At 46.0% G+C, this 14,306-nt stretch overlaps 8 non-coding genes across 8 annotated transcripts; all 8 read right to left on the bottom strand.

Annotated features, from left to right (window-relative positions):
• Positions 1-1,068: 1,068 nt before the first annotated feature.
• Positions 1,069-1,183, bottom strand: LOC149277282 (U5 spliceosomal RNA). The gene has a single exon (XR_016279253.1). It is a non-coding gene; the product is annotated as a U5 spliceosomal RNA (small nuclear RNA).
• A 1,612-nt stretch (positions 1,184-2,795) lies between these two features.
• LOC149277281 (U5 spliceosomal RNA) lies at positions 2,796-2,910 on the bottom strand. Its single transcript, XR_016279133.1, has one exon. It is a non-coding gene; the product is annotated as a U5 spliceosomal RNA (small nuclear RNA).
• Positions 2,911-4,522: 1,612 nt separating this feature from the next.
• On the bottom strand, positions 4,523-4,637 carry LOC149277280 (U5 spliceosomal RNA). Its single transcript, XR_016279132.1, has one exon. It is a non-coding gene; the product is annotated as a U5 spliceosomal RNA (small nuclear RNA).
• Positions 4,638-6,248: 1,611 nt separating this feature from the next.
• On the bottom strand, positions 6,249-6,363 carry LOC149277279 (U5 spliceosomal RNA). Its single transcript, XR_016279131.1, has one exon. It is a non-coding gene; the product is annotated as a U5 spliceosomal RNA (small nuclear RNA).
• Positions 6,364-7,974: 1,611 nt separating this feature from the next.
• Positions 7,975-8,089, bottom strand: LOC149277278 (U5 spliceosomal RNA). Its single transcript, XR_016279129.1, has one exon. It is a non-coding gene; the product is annotated as a U5 spliceosomal RNA (small nuclear RNA).
• Positions 8,090-9,699: 1,610 nt separating this feature from the next.
• On the bottom strand, positions 9,700-9,814 carry LOC149277277 (U5 spliceosomal RNA). The gene has a single exon (XR_016279236.1). It is a non-coding gene; the product is annotated as a U5 spliceosomal RNA (small nuclear RNA).
• A 1,611-nt stretch (positions 9,815-11,425) lies between these two features.
• LOC149277276 (U5 spliceosomal RNA) lies at positions 11,426-11,541 on the bottom strand. Its single transcript, XR_016279137.1, has one exon. It is a non-coding gene; the product is annotated as a U5 spliceosomal RNA (small nuclear RNA).
• A 1,611-nt stretch (positions 11,542-13,152) lies between these two features.
• LOC149277275 (U5 spliceosomal RNA) lies at positions 13,153-13,267 on the bottom strand. Its single transcript, XR_016279283.1, has one exon. It is a non-coding gene; the product is annotated as a U5 spliceosomal RNA (small nuclear RNA).
• Positions 13,268-14,306: the final 1,039 nt, after the last annotated feature.

The raw sequence follows: 14,306 nt of genomic DNA, 5'->3' as shown, positions 1-14,306 counted from the left end.
CAAATATATCTTTTCCACAAATCAAATCTTTCTAATTAAACCACCTTTCCAAAGTTAGCGGTTAGAAACGCTTAAGCATGGAAAGGTTTGGTGATAGAGCTTGGGTTAGGGGCGGGTTAAGCTCATGGCTTTGAAGAGGCACAGTTACAGTTAGCGTCGGAGTACTGTTAATGGTTTACGGTTGACAGTTTAGGGTTAGGTAAGGCTTAGAATCCTTCCCCATTGTGGCGTGTTTAGCCCATCCTTTTCCCAAACACCAAAAAAGCCTGATTGCCTTCAATTTCTTTTTGTCTTAAGCAGCATCGCCAGTGCCAACATTTTGCACCTAAGATTATAAAAAGTACCTAGCAAAATTGTTTCCGTTTTAAAACCGCACAAAATCTCGGACAGTTCACCTGTCTGTATGCCTCGCGACGAACGAGCGAAAGGCTCACTAGCGGCAGCGCACGGACGACCGGACTCCCCAGCACCGCCACAAAGAAGGAGCGCAGCGCGGCATTGGAGCGGCAAAAGTCAACCCAAACGCAGCAGACTAGACACTTTGCCAAAAACGAAGTCTGCAACCTGATCTTTCCACACGCATAGAGCTTCCCAACTCGTGTCGGAAAGCTTTTAAACAAACAGCAAAAAAGCTATGATCGCTGAACCTACAAAGGGCGCATTAGTCTTTTCCATGCTGAAAAGCGGCCCCTTAAGCACGTGGTGAGTGCTTTTTCCCAGATGTTTCACTGTTGCTATTTGAGGAAATGAATAATACAACTGCACATGTGAGGAACAGAGATCTCAATGTTAAACATTTAAGGGCAGTTTTTTGTTGTTTGGTTTGTGTATTACGATAAAGAACAATTGGGAACATGTTTGAAAGCGTATGCACAGGCTTATTTGCATAGAGTCTGGAGGGCGTGGTCTAACCCTGCCTCCTTAAAGCATTTCTACAACCCCAAACAGTACATAGCATGACACAGGCAGGATATTTTGCGCTTCTGGGTGCGACACAGTCCTCAGCCAGGGCAAAGCTTGCGACTAGAGCAAGCAATCTTTTTGATCTATCGTTAACAACAGCAAAGAAGCCCAGCAAACACCAGGCATCAAAAAATTGGTTACGACTCATGGTCGTTCCTCCCCACGGAAATCTTTAGTAAAAGGCGAAAGATTTATTCGGTCTGAAGAGAAACCAGAGTATACCCAAACATGCCGCAGGGCAACGGCCCGGACACAGGCAGTGCTCCTCGAGGTTAAGGTGTGTTTAATTAATCCCACCCAGCTCTTGCCTGATCATTGGAACCTTTAACACATGCAAAACACGATTGCAAAGGGATTGGAACTATTTAATATTGGGCTGCTTTAAAGTCTTATTAAACTAACAATAAGGTGGGGCGTTTCCCAGTGCATCATGGGTATTCAAATGAGGCGGCAGCTCAAACAAACCTTCCAGCAGTCTTAGTGACCGGGGCGCGAGCTTGCTTCTCTGAAACAATTTTGTTTGCTTTAAGAAAAGAAAAGCTGAAGATTGTACCTCCCCCACCGCTTTGCCTACGGGGGCCCGCAACTTCCCCTTCCGCTGCAGCCACCAGAAGTTCCTGGCACACATGCTTTGGGCTGTGTTACAAGGTTAGGGGTAAGGCTTCGGGATGGAATCTGATTACTACTCTTTTTCCCCAATGGTGGCGTGCTGAACCCATCGGCTTCACAAATACCAAGTTGCCTGATGCTGTTTCCTTTGAAAGCAAATATATCTTTTCCACAAATCAAATCTTTCTAATTAAACCACCTTTCCAAAGTTAGCGGTTAGAAACGCTTAAGCATGGAAAGGTTTGGTGATAGAGCTTGGGTTAGGGGCGGGTTAAGCTCATGGCTTTGAAGAGGCACAGTTACAGTTAGCGTCGGAGTACTGTTAATGGTTTACGGTTGACAGTTTAGGGTTAGGTAAGGCTTAGAATCCTTCCCCATTGTGGCGTGTTTAGCCCATCCTTTTCCCAAACACCAAAAAAGCCTGATTGCCTTCAATTTCTTTTTGTCTTAAGCAGCATCGCCAGTGCCAACATTTTGCACCTAAGATTATAAAAAGTACCTAGCAAAATTGTTTCCGTTTTAAAACCGCACAAAATCTCGGACAGTTCACCTGTCTGTATGCCTCGCGACGAACGAGCGAAAGACTCACTAGCGGCAGCGCACGGACGACCGGACTCCCCAGCACCGCCACAAAGAAGGAGCGCAGCGCGGCATTGGAGCGGCAAAAGTCAACCCAAACGCAGCAGACTAGACATTTTGCCAAAAACGAAGTCTGCAACCTGATCTTTCCACACGCATAGAGCTTCCCAACTCGTGTCGGAAAGCTTTTAAACAAATAGCAAAAAAGCTATGATCGCTGAACCTACAAAGGGCGCATTAGTCTTTTCCATGCTGAAAAGCGGCCCCTTAAGCACGTGGTGAGTGCTTTTTCCCAGATGTTTCACTGTTGCTATTTGAGGAAATGAATAATACAACTGCACATGTGAGGAACAGAGATCTCAATGTTAAACATTTAAGGGCAGTTTTTTGTTGTTTGGTTTGTGTATTACGATAAAGAACAATTGGGAACATGTTTGAAAGCGTATGCACAGGCTTATTTGCATAGAGTCTGGAGGGCGTGGTCTAACCCTGCCTCCTTAAAGCATTTCTACAACCCCAAACAGTACATAGCATGACACAGGCAGGATATTTTGCGCTTCTGGGTGCGACACAGTCCTCAGCCAGGGCAAAGCTTGCGACTAGAGCAAGCAATCTTTTTGATCTATCGTTAACAACAGCAAAGAAGCCCAGCAAACGCCAGGCATCAAAAAATTGGTTACGACTCATGGTCGTTCCTCCCCACGGAAATCTTTAGTAAAAGGCGAAAGATTTATTCGGTCTGAAGAGAAACCAGAGTATGCCCAAACATGCCGCAGGGCAACGGCCCGGCCACAGGCAGTGCTCCTCGAGGTTAAGGTGTGTTTAATTAATCCCACCCAGCTCTTGCCTGATCATTGGAACCTTTAACACATGCAAAACACGATTGCAAAGGGATTGGAACCATTTAATATTGGGCTGCTTTAAAGTCTTATTAAACTAACAATAAGGTGGGGCGTTTCCCAGTGCATCATGGGTATTCAAATGAGGCGGCAGCTCAAACAAACCTTCCAGCAGTCTTAGTGACCGGGGCGCGAGCTTGCTTCTCTGAAACAATTTTGTTTGCTTTAAGAAAAGAAAAGCTGAAGATTGTTCCTCCCCCACCGCTTTGCCTACGGGGGCCCGCAACTTCCCCTTCCGCTGCAGCCACCAGAAGTTCCTGGCACACATGCTTTGGGCTGTGTTACAAGGTTAGGGGTAAGGCTTCGGGATGGAATCTGATTACTACTCTTTTTCCCCAATGGTGGCGTGCTGAACCCATCGGCTTCACAAATACCAAGTTGCCTGATGCTGTTTCCTTTGAAAGCAAATATATCTTTTCCACAAATCAAATCTTTCTAATTAAACCACCTTTCCAAAGTTAGCGGTTAGAAACGCTTAAGCATGGAAAGGTTTGGTGATAGAGCTTGGGTTAGGGGCGGGTTAAGCTCATGGCTTTGAAGAGGCACAGTTACAGTTAGCGTCGGAGTACTGTTAATGGTTTACGGTTGACAGTTTAGGGTTAGGTAAGGCTTAGAATCCTTCCCCATTGTGGCGTGTTTAGCCCATCCTTTTCCCAAACACCAAAAAAGCCTGATTGCCTTCAATTTCTTTTTGTCTTAAGCAGCATCGCCAGTGCCAACATTTTGCACCTAAGATTATAAAAAGTACCTAGCAAAATTGTTTCCGTTTTAAAACCGCACAAAATCTCGGACAGTTCACCTGTCTGTATGCCTCGCGACGAACGAGCGAAAGGCTCACTAGCGGCAGCGCACGGACGACCGGACTCCCCAGCACCGCCACAAAGAAGGAGCGCAGCGCGGCATTGGAGCGGCAAAAGTCAACCCAAACGCAGCAGACTAGACATTTTGCCAAAAACGAAGTCTGCAACCTGATCTTTCCACACGCATAGAGCTTCCCAACTCGTGTCGGAAAGCTTTTAAACAAATAGCAAAAAAGCTATGATCACTGAACCTACAAAGGGCGCATTAGTCTTTTCCATGCTGAAAAGCGGCCCCTTAAGCACGTGGTGAGTGCTTTTTCCCAGATGTTTCACTGTTGCTATTTGAGGAAATGAATAATACAACTGCACATGTGAGGAACAGAGATCTCAATGTTAAACATTTAAGGGCAGTTTTTTGTTGTTTGGTTTGTGTATTACGATAAAGAACAATTGGGAACATGTTTGAAAGCGTATGCACAGGCTTATTTGCATAGAGTCTGGAGGGCGTGGTCTAACCCTGCCTCCTTAAAGCATTTCTACAACCCCAAACAGTACATAGCATGACACAGGCAGGATATTTTGCGCTTCTGGGTGCGACACAGTCCTCAGCCAGGGCAAAGCTTGCGACTAGAGCAAGCAATCTTTTTGATCTATCGTTAACAACAGCAAAGAAGCCCAGCAAACGCCAGGCATCAAAAAATTGGTTACGACTCATGGTCGTTCCTCCCCACGGAAATCTTTAGTAAAAGGCGAAAGATTTATTCGGTCTGAAGAGAAACCAGAGTATGCCCAAACATGCCGCAGGGCAACGGCCCGGACACAGGCAGTGCTCCTCGATGTTAAGGTGTGTTTAATTAATCCCACCCAGCTCTTGCCTGATCATTGGAACCTTTAACACATGCAAAACACGATTGCAAAGGGATTGGAACCATTTAATATTGGGCTGCTTTAAAGTCTTATTAAACTAACAATAAGGTGGGGCGTTTCCCAGTGCATCATGGGTATTCAAATGAGGCGGCAGCTCAAACAAACCTTCCAGCAGTCTTAGTGACCGGGGCGCGAGCTTGCTTCTCTGAAACAATTTTGTTTGCTTTAAGAAAAGAAAAGCTGAAGATTGTTCCTCCCCCACCGCTTTGCCTACGGGGGCCCGCAACTTCCCCTTCCGCTGCAGCCACCAGAAGTTCCTGGCACACATGCTTTGGGCTGTGTTACAAGGTTAGGGGTAAGGCTTCGGGATGGAATCTGATTACTACTCTTTTTCCCCAATGGTGGCGTGCTGAACCCATCGGCTTCACAAATACCAAGTTGCCTGATGCTGTTTCCTTTGAAAGCAAATATATCTTTTCCACAAATCAAATCTTTCTAATTAAACCACCTTTCCAAAGTTAGCGGTTAGAAACGCTTAAGCATGGAAAGGTTTGGTGATAGAGCTTGGGTTAGGGGCGGGTTAAGCTCATGGCTTTGAAGAGGCACAGTTACAGTTAGCGTCGGAGTACTGTTAATGGTTTACGGTTGACAGTTTAGGGTTAGGTAAGGCTTAGAATCCTTCCCCATTGTGGCGTGTTTAGCCCATCCTTTTCCCAAACACCAAAAAAGCCTGATTGCCTTCAATTTCTTTTTGTCTTAAGCAGCATCGCCAGTGCCAACATTTTGCACCTAAGATTATAAAAAGTACCTAGCAAAATTGTTTCCGTTTTAAAACCGCACAAAATCTCGGACAGTTCACCTGTCTGTATGCCTCGCGACGAACGAGCGAAAGGCTCACTAGCGGCAGCGCACGGACGACCGGACTCCCCAGCACCGCCACAAAGAAGGAGCGCAGCGCGGCATTGGAGCGGCAAAAGTCAACCCAAACGCAGCAGACTAGACATTTTGCCAAAAACGAAGTCTGCAACCTGATCTTTCCACACGCATAGAGCTTCCCAACTCGTGTCGGAAAGCTTTTAAACAAATAGCAAAAAAGCTATGATCACTGAACCTACAAAGGGCGCATTAGTCTTTTCCATGCTGAAAAGCGGCCCCTTAAGCACGTGGTGAGTGCTTTTTCCAGATGTTTCACTGTTGCTATTTGAGGAAATGAATAATACAACTGCACATGTGAGGAACAGAGACCTCAATGTTAAACATTTAAGGGCAGTTTTTTGTTGTTTGGTTTGTGTATTACGATAAAGAACAATTGGGAACATGTTTGAAAGCGTATGCACAGGCTTATTTGCATAGAGTCTGGAGGGCGTGGTCTAACCCTGCCTCCTTAAAGCATTTCTACAACCCCAAACAGTACATAGCATGACACAGGCAGGATATTTTGCGCTTCTGGGTGCGACACAGTCCTCAGCCAGGGCAAAGCTTGCGACTAGAGCAAGCAATCTTTTTGATCTATCGTTAACAACAGCAAAGAAGCCCAGCAAACGCCAGGCATCAAAAAATTGGTTACGACTCATGGTCGTTCCTCCCCACGGAAATCTTTAGTAAAAGGCGAAAGATTTATTCGGTCTGAAGAGAAACCAGAGTATACCCAAACATGCCGCAGGGCAACGGCCCGGCCACAGGCAGTGCTCCTCGAGGTTAAGGTGTGTTTAATTAATCCCACCCAGCTCTTGCCTGATCATTGGAACCTTTAACACATGCAAAACACGATTGCAAAGGGATTGGAACCATTTAATATTGGGCTGCTTTAAAGTCTTATTAAACTAACAATAAGGTGGGGCGTTTCCCAGTGCATCATGGGTATTCAAATGAGGCGGCAGCTCAAACAAACCTTCCAGCAGTCTTAGTGACCGGGGCGCGAGCTTGCTTCTCTGAAACAATTTTGTTTGCTTTAAGAAAAGAAAAGCTGAAGATTGTACCTCCCCCACCGCTTTGCCTACGGGGGCCCGCAACTTCCCCTTCCGCTGCAGCCACCAGAAGTTCCTGGCACACATGCTTTGGGCTGTGTTACAAGGTTAGGGGTAAGGCTTCGGGATGGAATCTGATTACTACTCTTTTTCCCCAATGGTGGCGTGCTGAACCCATCGGCTTCACAAATACCAAGTTGCCTGATGCTGTTTCCTTTGAAAGCAAATATATCTTTTCCACAAATCAAATCTTTCTAATTAAACCACCTTTCCAAAGTTAGCGGTTAGAAACGCTTAAGCATGGAAAGGTTTGGTGATAGAGCTTGGGTTAGGGGCGGGTTAAGCTCATGGCTTTGAAGAGGCACAGTTACAGTTAGCGTCGGAGTACTGTTAATGGTTTACGGTTGACAGTTTAGGGTTAGGTAAGGCTTAGAATCCTTCCCCATTGTGGCGTGTTTAGCCCATCCTTTTCCCAAACACCAAAAAAGCCTGATTGCCTTCAATTTCTTTTTGTCTTAAGCAGCATCGCCAGTGCCAACATTTTGCACCTAAGATTATAAAAAGTACCTAGCAAAATTGTTTCCGTTTTAAAACCGCACAAAATCTCGGACAGTTCACCTGTCCGTATGCCTCGCGACGAACGTGCGAAAGGCTCACTAGCGGCAGCGCACGGACGACCGGACTCCCCAGCACCGCCACAAAGAAGGAGCGCAGCGCGGCATTGGAGCGGCAAAAGTCAACCCAAACGCAGCAGACTAGACATTTTGCCAAAAACGAAGTCTGCAACCTGATCTTTCCACACGCATAGAGCTTCCCAACTCGTGTCGGAAAGCTTTTAAACAAATAGCAAAAAAGCTATGATCACTGAACCTACAAAGGGCGCATTAGTCTTTTCCATGCTGAAAAGCGGCCCCTTAAGCACGTGGTGAGTGCTTTTTCCAGATGTTTCACTGTTGCTATTTGAGGAAATGAATAATACAACTGCACATGTGAGGAACAGAGATCTCAATGTTAAACATTTAAGGGCAGTTTTTTGTTGTTTGGTTTGTGTATTACGATAAAGAACAATTGGGAACATGTTTGAAAGCGTATGCACAGGCTTATTTGCATAGAGTCTGGAGGGCGTGGTCTAACCCTGCCTCCTTAAAGCATTTCTACAACCCCAAACAGTACATAGCATGACACAGGCAGGATATTTTGCGCTTCTGGGTGCGACACAGTCCTCAGCCAGGGGAAAGCTTGCGACTAGAGCAAGCAATCTTTTTGATCTATCGTTAACAACAGCAAAGAAGCCCAGCAAACGCCAGGCATCAAAAAATTGGTTACGACTCATGGTCGTTCCTCCCCACGGAAATCTTTAGTAAAAGGCGAAAGATTTATTCGGTCTGAAGAGAAACCAGAGTATACCCAAACATGCCGCAGGGCAACGGCCCGGACACAGGCAGTGCTCCTCGATGTTAAGGTGTGTTTAATTAATCCCACCCAGCTCTTGCCTGATCATTGGAACCTTTAACACATGCAAAACACGATTGCAAAGGGATTGGAACCATTTAATATTGGGCTGCTTTAAAGTCTTATTAAACTAACAATAAGGTGGGGCGTTTCCCAGTGCATCATGGGTATTCAAATGAGGCGGCAGCTCAAACAAACCTTCCAGCAGTCTTAGTGACCGGGGCGCGAGCTTGCTTCTCTGAAACAATTTTGTTTGCTTTAAGAAAAGAAAAGCTGAAGATTGTTCCTCCCCCACCGCTTTGCCTACGGGGGCCCGCAACTTCCCCTTCCGCTGCAGCCACCAGAAGTTCCTGGCACACATGCTTTGGGCTGTGTTACAAGGTTAGGGGTAAGGCTTCGGGATGGAATCTGATTACTACTCTTTTTCCCCAATGGTGGCGTGCTGAACCCATCGGCTTCACAAATACCAAGTTGCCTGATACTGTTTCCTTTGAAAGCAAATATATCTTTTCCACAAATCAAATCTTTCTAATTAAACCACCTTTCCAAAGTTAGCGCTTAGAAACGCTTAAGCTGGAAAGGTTTGGTGATAGAGCTTGGGTTAGGGGCGGGTTAAGCTCATGGCTTTGAAGAGGCACAGTTACAGTTAGCGTCGGAGTACTGTTAATGGTTTACGGTTGACAGTTTAGGGTTAGGTAAGGCTTAGAATCCTTCCCCATTGTGGCGTGTTTAGCCCATCCTTTTCCCAAACACCAAAAAAGCCTGATTGCCTTCAATTTCTTTTTGTCTTAAGCAGCATCGCCAGTGCCAACATTTTGCACCTAAGATTATAAAAAGTACCTAGCAAAATTGTTTCCGTTTTAAAACCGCACAAAATCTCGGACAGTTCACCTGTCTGTATGCCTCGCGACGAACGAGCGAAAGGCTCACTAGCGGCAGCGCACGGACGACCGGACTCCCCAGCACCGCCACAAAGAAGGAGCGCAGCCCGGCATTGGAGCGGCAAAAGTCAACCCAAACGCAGCAGACTAGACATTTTGCCAAAAACGAAGTCTGCAACCTGATCTTCCCACACGCATAGAGCTTCCCAACTCGTGTCGGAAAGCTTTTAAACAAACAGCAAAAAAGCTATGATCACTGAACCTACAAAGGGCGCATTAGTCTTTTCCATGCTGAAAAGCGGCCCCTTAAGCACGTGGTGAGTGCTTTTTCCAGATGTTTCACTGTTGCTATTTGAGGAAATGAATAATACAACTGCACATGTGAGGAACAGAGATCTCAATGTTAAACATTTAAGGGCAGTTTTTTGTTGTTTGGTTTGTGTATTACGATAAAGAACAATTGGGAACATGTTTGAAAGCGTATGCACAGGCTTATTTGCATAGAGTCTGGAGGGCGTGGTCTAACCCTGCCTCCTTAAAGCATTTCTACAACCCCAAACAGTACATAGCATGACACAGGCAGGATATTTTGCGCTTCTGGGTGCGACACAGTCCTCAGCCAGGGCAAAGCTTGCGACTAGAGCAAGCAATCTTTTTGATCTATCGTTAACAACAGCAAAGAAGCCCAGCAAACGCCAGGCATCAAGAAATTGGTTACGACTCATGGTCGTTCCTCCCCACGGAAATCTTTAGTAAAAGGCGAAAGATTTATTCGGTCTGAAGAGAAACCAGAGTATACCCAAACATGCCGCAGGGCAACGGCCCGGACACAGGCAGTGCTCCTCGAGGTTAAGGTGTGTTTAATTAATCCCACCCAGCTCTTGCCTGATCATTGGAACCTTTAACACATGCAAAACACGATTGCAAAGGGATTGGAACTATTTAATATTGGGCTGCTTTAAAGTCTTATTAAACTAACAATAAGGTGGGGCGTTTCCCAGTGCATCATGGGTATTCAAATGAGGCGGCAGCTCAAACAAACCTTCCAGCAGTCTTAGTGACCGGGGCGCGAGCTTGCTTCTCTGAAACAATTTTGTTTGCTTTAAGAAAAGAAAAGCTGAAGATTGTACCTCCCCCACCGCTTTGCCTACGGGGGCCCGCAACTTCCCCTTCCGCTGCAGCCACCAGAAGTTCCTGGCACACATGCTTTGGGCTGTGTTACAAGGTTAGGGGTAAGGCTTCGGGATGGAATCTGATTACTACTCTTTTTCCCCAATGGTGGCGTGCTGAACCCATCGGCTTCACAAATACCAAGTTGCCTGATGCTGTTTCCTTTGAAAGCAAATATATCTTTTCCACAAATCAAATCTTTCTAATTAAACCACCTTTCCAAAGTTAGCGGTTAGAAACGCTTAAGCATGGAAAGGTTTGGTGATAGAGCTTGGGTTAGGGGCGGGTTAAGCTCATGGCTTTGAAGAGGCACAGTTACAGTTAGCGTCGGAGTACTGTTAATGGTTTACGGTTGACAGTTTAGGGTTAGGTAAGGCTTAGAATCCTTCCCCATTGTGGCGTGTTTAGCCCATCCTTTTCCCAAACACCAAAAAAGCCTGATTGCCTTCAATTTCTTTTTGTCTTAAGCAGCATCGCCAGTGCCAACATTTTGCACCTAAGATTATAAAAAGTACCTAGCAAAATTGTTTCCGTTTTAAAACCGCACAAAATCTTGGACAGTTCACCTGTCTGTATGCCTCGCGACGAACGAGCGAAAGGCTCACTAGCGGCAGCGCACGGACGACCGGACTCCCCAGCACCGCCACAAAGAAGGAGCGCAGCGCGGCATTGGAGCGGCAAAAGTCAACCCAAACGCAGCAGACTAGACATTTTGCCAAAAACGAAGTCTGCAACCTGATCTTCCCACACGCATAGAGCTTCCCAACTCGTGTCGGAAAGCTTTTAAACAAATAGCAAAAAAGCTATGATCACTGAACCTACAAAGGGCGCATTAGTCTTTTCCATGCTGAAAAGCGGCCCCTTAAGCACGTGGTGAGTGCTTTTTCCAGATGTTTCACTGTTGCTATTTGAGGAAATGAATAATACAACTGCACATGTGAGGAACAGAGACCTCAATGTTAAACATTTAAGGGCAGTTTTTTGTTGTTTGGTTTGTGTATTATGATAAAGAACAATTGGGAACATGTTTGAAAGCGTATGCACAGGCTTATTTGCATAGAGTCTGGAGGGCGTGGTCTAACCCTGCCTCCTTAAAGCATTTCTACAACCCCAAACAGTACATAGCATGACACAGGCAGGATATTTTGCGCTTCTGGGTGCGACACAGTCCTCAGCCAGGGCAAAGCTTGCGACTAGAGCAAGCAATCTTTTTGATCTATCGTTAACAACAGCAAAGAAGCCCAGCAAACGCCAGGCATCAAAAAAATTGGTTACGACTCATGGTCGTTCCTCCCCACGGAAATCTTTAGTAAAAGGCGAAAGATTTATTCGGTCTGAAGAGAAACCAGAGTATACCCAAACATGCCGCAGGGCAACGGCCCGGACACAGGCAGTGCTCCTCGAGGTTAAGGTGTGTTTAATTAATCCCACCCAGCTCTTGCCTGATCATTGGAACCTTTAACACATGCAAAACACGATTGCAAAGGGATTGGAACTATTTAATATTGGGCTGCTTTAAAGTCTTATTAAACTAACAATAAGGTGGGGCGTTTCCCAGTGCATCATGGGTATTCAAATGAGGCGGCAGCTCAAACAAACCTTCCAGCAGTCTTAGTGACCGGGGCGCGAGCTTGCTTCTCTGAAACAATTTTGTTTGCTTTAAGAAAAGAAAAGCTGAAGATTGTACCTCCCCCACCGCTTTGCCTACGGGGGCCCGCAACTTCCCCTTCCGCTGCAGCCACCAGAAGTTCCTGGCACACATGCTTTGGGCTGTGTTACAAGGTTAGGGGTAAGGCTTCGGGATGGAATCTGATTACTACTCTTTTTCCCCAATGGTGGCGTGCTGAACCCATCGGCTTCACAAATACCAAGTTGCCTGATGCTGTTTCCTTTGAAAGCAAATATATCTTTTCCACAAATCAAATCTTTCTAATTAAACCACCTTTCCAAAGTTAGCGGTTAGAAACGCTTAAGCATGGAAAGGTTTGGTGATAGAGCTTGGGTTAGGGGCGGGTTAAGCTCATGGCTTTGAAGAGGCACAGTTACAGTTAGCGTCGGAGTACTGTTAATGGTTTACGGTTGACAGTTTAGGGTTAGGTAAGGCTTAGAATCCTTCCCCATTGTGGCGTGTTTAGCCCATCCTTTTCCCAAACACCAAAAAAGCCTGATTGCCTTCAATTTCTTTTTGTCTTAAGCAGCATCGCCAGTGCCAACATTTTGCACCTAAGATTATAAAAAGTACCTAGCAAAATTGTTTCCGTTTTAAAACCGCACAAAATCTCGGACAGTTCACCTGTCTGTATGCCTCGCGACGAACGAGCGAAAGGCTCACTAGCGGCAGCGCACGGACGACCGGACTCCCCAGCACCGCCACAAAGAAGGAGCGCAGCGCGGCATTGGAGCGGCAAAAGTCAACCCAAACGCAGCAGACTAGACATTTTGCCAAAAACGAAGTCTGCAACCTGATCTTTCCACACGCATAGAGCTTCCCGACTCGTGTCGGAAAGCTTTTAAACAAATAGCAAAAAAGCTATGATCACTGAACCTACAAAGGGCGCATTAGTCTTTTCCATGCTGAAAAGCGGCCCCTTAAGCACGTGGTGAGTGCTTTTTCCAGATGTTTCACTGTTGCTATTTGAGGAAATGAATAATACAACTGCACATGTGAGGAACAGAGATCTCAATGTTAAACATTTAAGGGCAGTTTTTTGTTGTTTGGTTTGTGTATTACGATAAAGAACAATTGGGAACATGTTTGAAAGCGTATGCACAGGCTTATTTGCATAGAGTCTGGAGGGAGTGGTCTAACCCTGCCTCCTTAAAGCATTTCTACAACCCCAAACAGTACATAGCATGACACAGGCAGGATATTTTGCGCTTCTGGGTGCGACACAGTCCTCAGCCAGGGGAAAGCTTGCGACTAGAGCAAGCAATCTTTTTGATCTATCGTTAACAACAGCAAAGAAGCCCAGCAAACGCCAGGCATCAAAAAATTGGTTACGACTCATGGTCGTTCCTCCCCACGGAAATCTTTAGTAAAAAGCGAAAGATTTATTCGGTCTGAAGAGAAACCAGACTATACCCAAACATGCCGCAGGGCAACGGCCCGGACACAGGCAGTGCTCCTCGAGGTTAAGGTGTGTTTAATTAATCCCACCCAGCTCTTGCCTGATCATTGGAACCTTTAACACATGCAAAACACGATTGCAAAGGGATTGGAACCATTTAATATTGGGCTGCTTTAAAGTCTTATTAAACTAACAATAAGGTGGGGCGTTTCCCAGTGCATCATGGGTATTCAAATGAGGCAGCAGCTCAAACAAACCTTCCAGCGGTCTTAGTGACCGGGGCGCGAGCTTGCTTCTCTGAAACAATTTTGTTTGCTTTAAGAAAAGAAAAGCTGAAGATTGTACCTCCCCCACCGCTTTGCCTACGGGGGCCCGCAACTTCCCCTTCCGCTGCAGCCACCAGAAGTTCCTGGCACACATGCTTTGGGCTGTGTTACAAGGTTAGGGGTAAGGCTTCGGGATGGAATCTGATTACTACTCTTTTTCCCCAATGGTGGCGTGCTGAACCCATCGGCTTCACAAATACCAAGTTGCCTGATGCTGTTTCCTTTGAAAGCAAATATATCTTTTCCACAAATCAAATCTTTCTAATTAAACCACCTTTCCAAAGTTAGCGGTTAGAAACGCTTAAGCATGGAAAGGTTTGGTGATAGAGCTTGGGTTAGGGGCGGGTTAAGCTCATGGCTTTGAAGAGGCACAGTTACAGTTAGCGTCGGAGTACTGTTAATGGTTTACGGTTGACAGTTTAGGGTTAGGTAAGGCTTAGAATCCTTCCCCATTGTGGCGTGTTTAGCCCATCCTTTTCCCAAACACCAAAAAAGCCTGATTGCCTTCAATTTCTTTTTGTCTTAAGCAGCATCGCCAGTGCCAACATTTTGCACCTAAGATTATAAAAAGTACCTAGCAAAATTGTTTCCGTTTTAAAACCGCACAAAATCTCGGACAGTTCACCTGTCTGTATGCCTCGCGACGAACGAGCGAAAGGCTCACTAGCGGCAGCGCACGGACGACCGGACTCCCCAGCACCGCCACAAAGAAGGAGCGCAGCGCG

The sequence above is a fragment of the Sceloporus occidentalis genome, unplaced genomic scaffold, assembly GCF_023333645.1.
Source record: "Sceloporus occidentalis isolate IW3139 unplaced genomic scaffold, rSceOcc1.0.p SCAF_220, whole genome shotgun sequence".
Lineage (NCBI taxonomy): Eukaryota > Metazoa > Chordata > Lepidosauria > Squamata > Phrynosomatidae > Sceloporus > Sceloporus occidentalis.
This window is presented reverse-complemented; position numbering and strand designations above follow the sequence as displayed.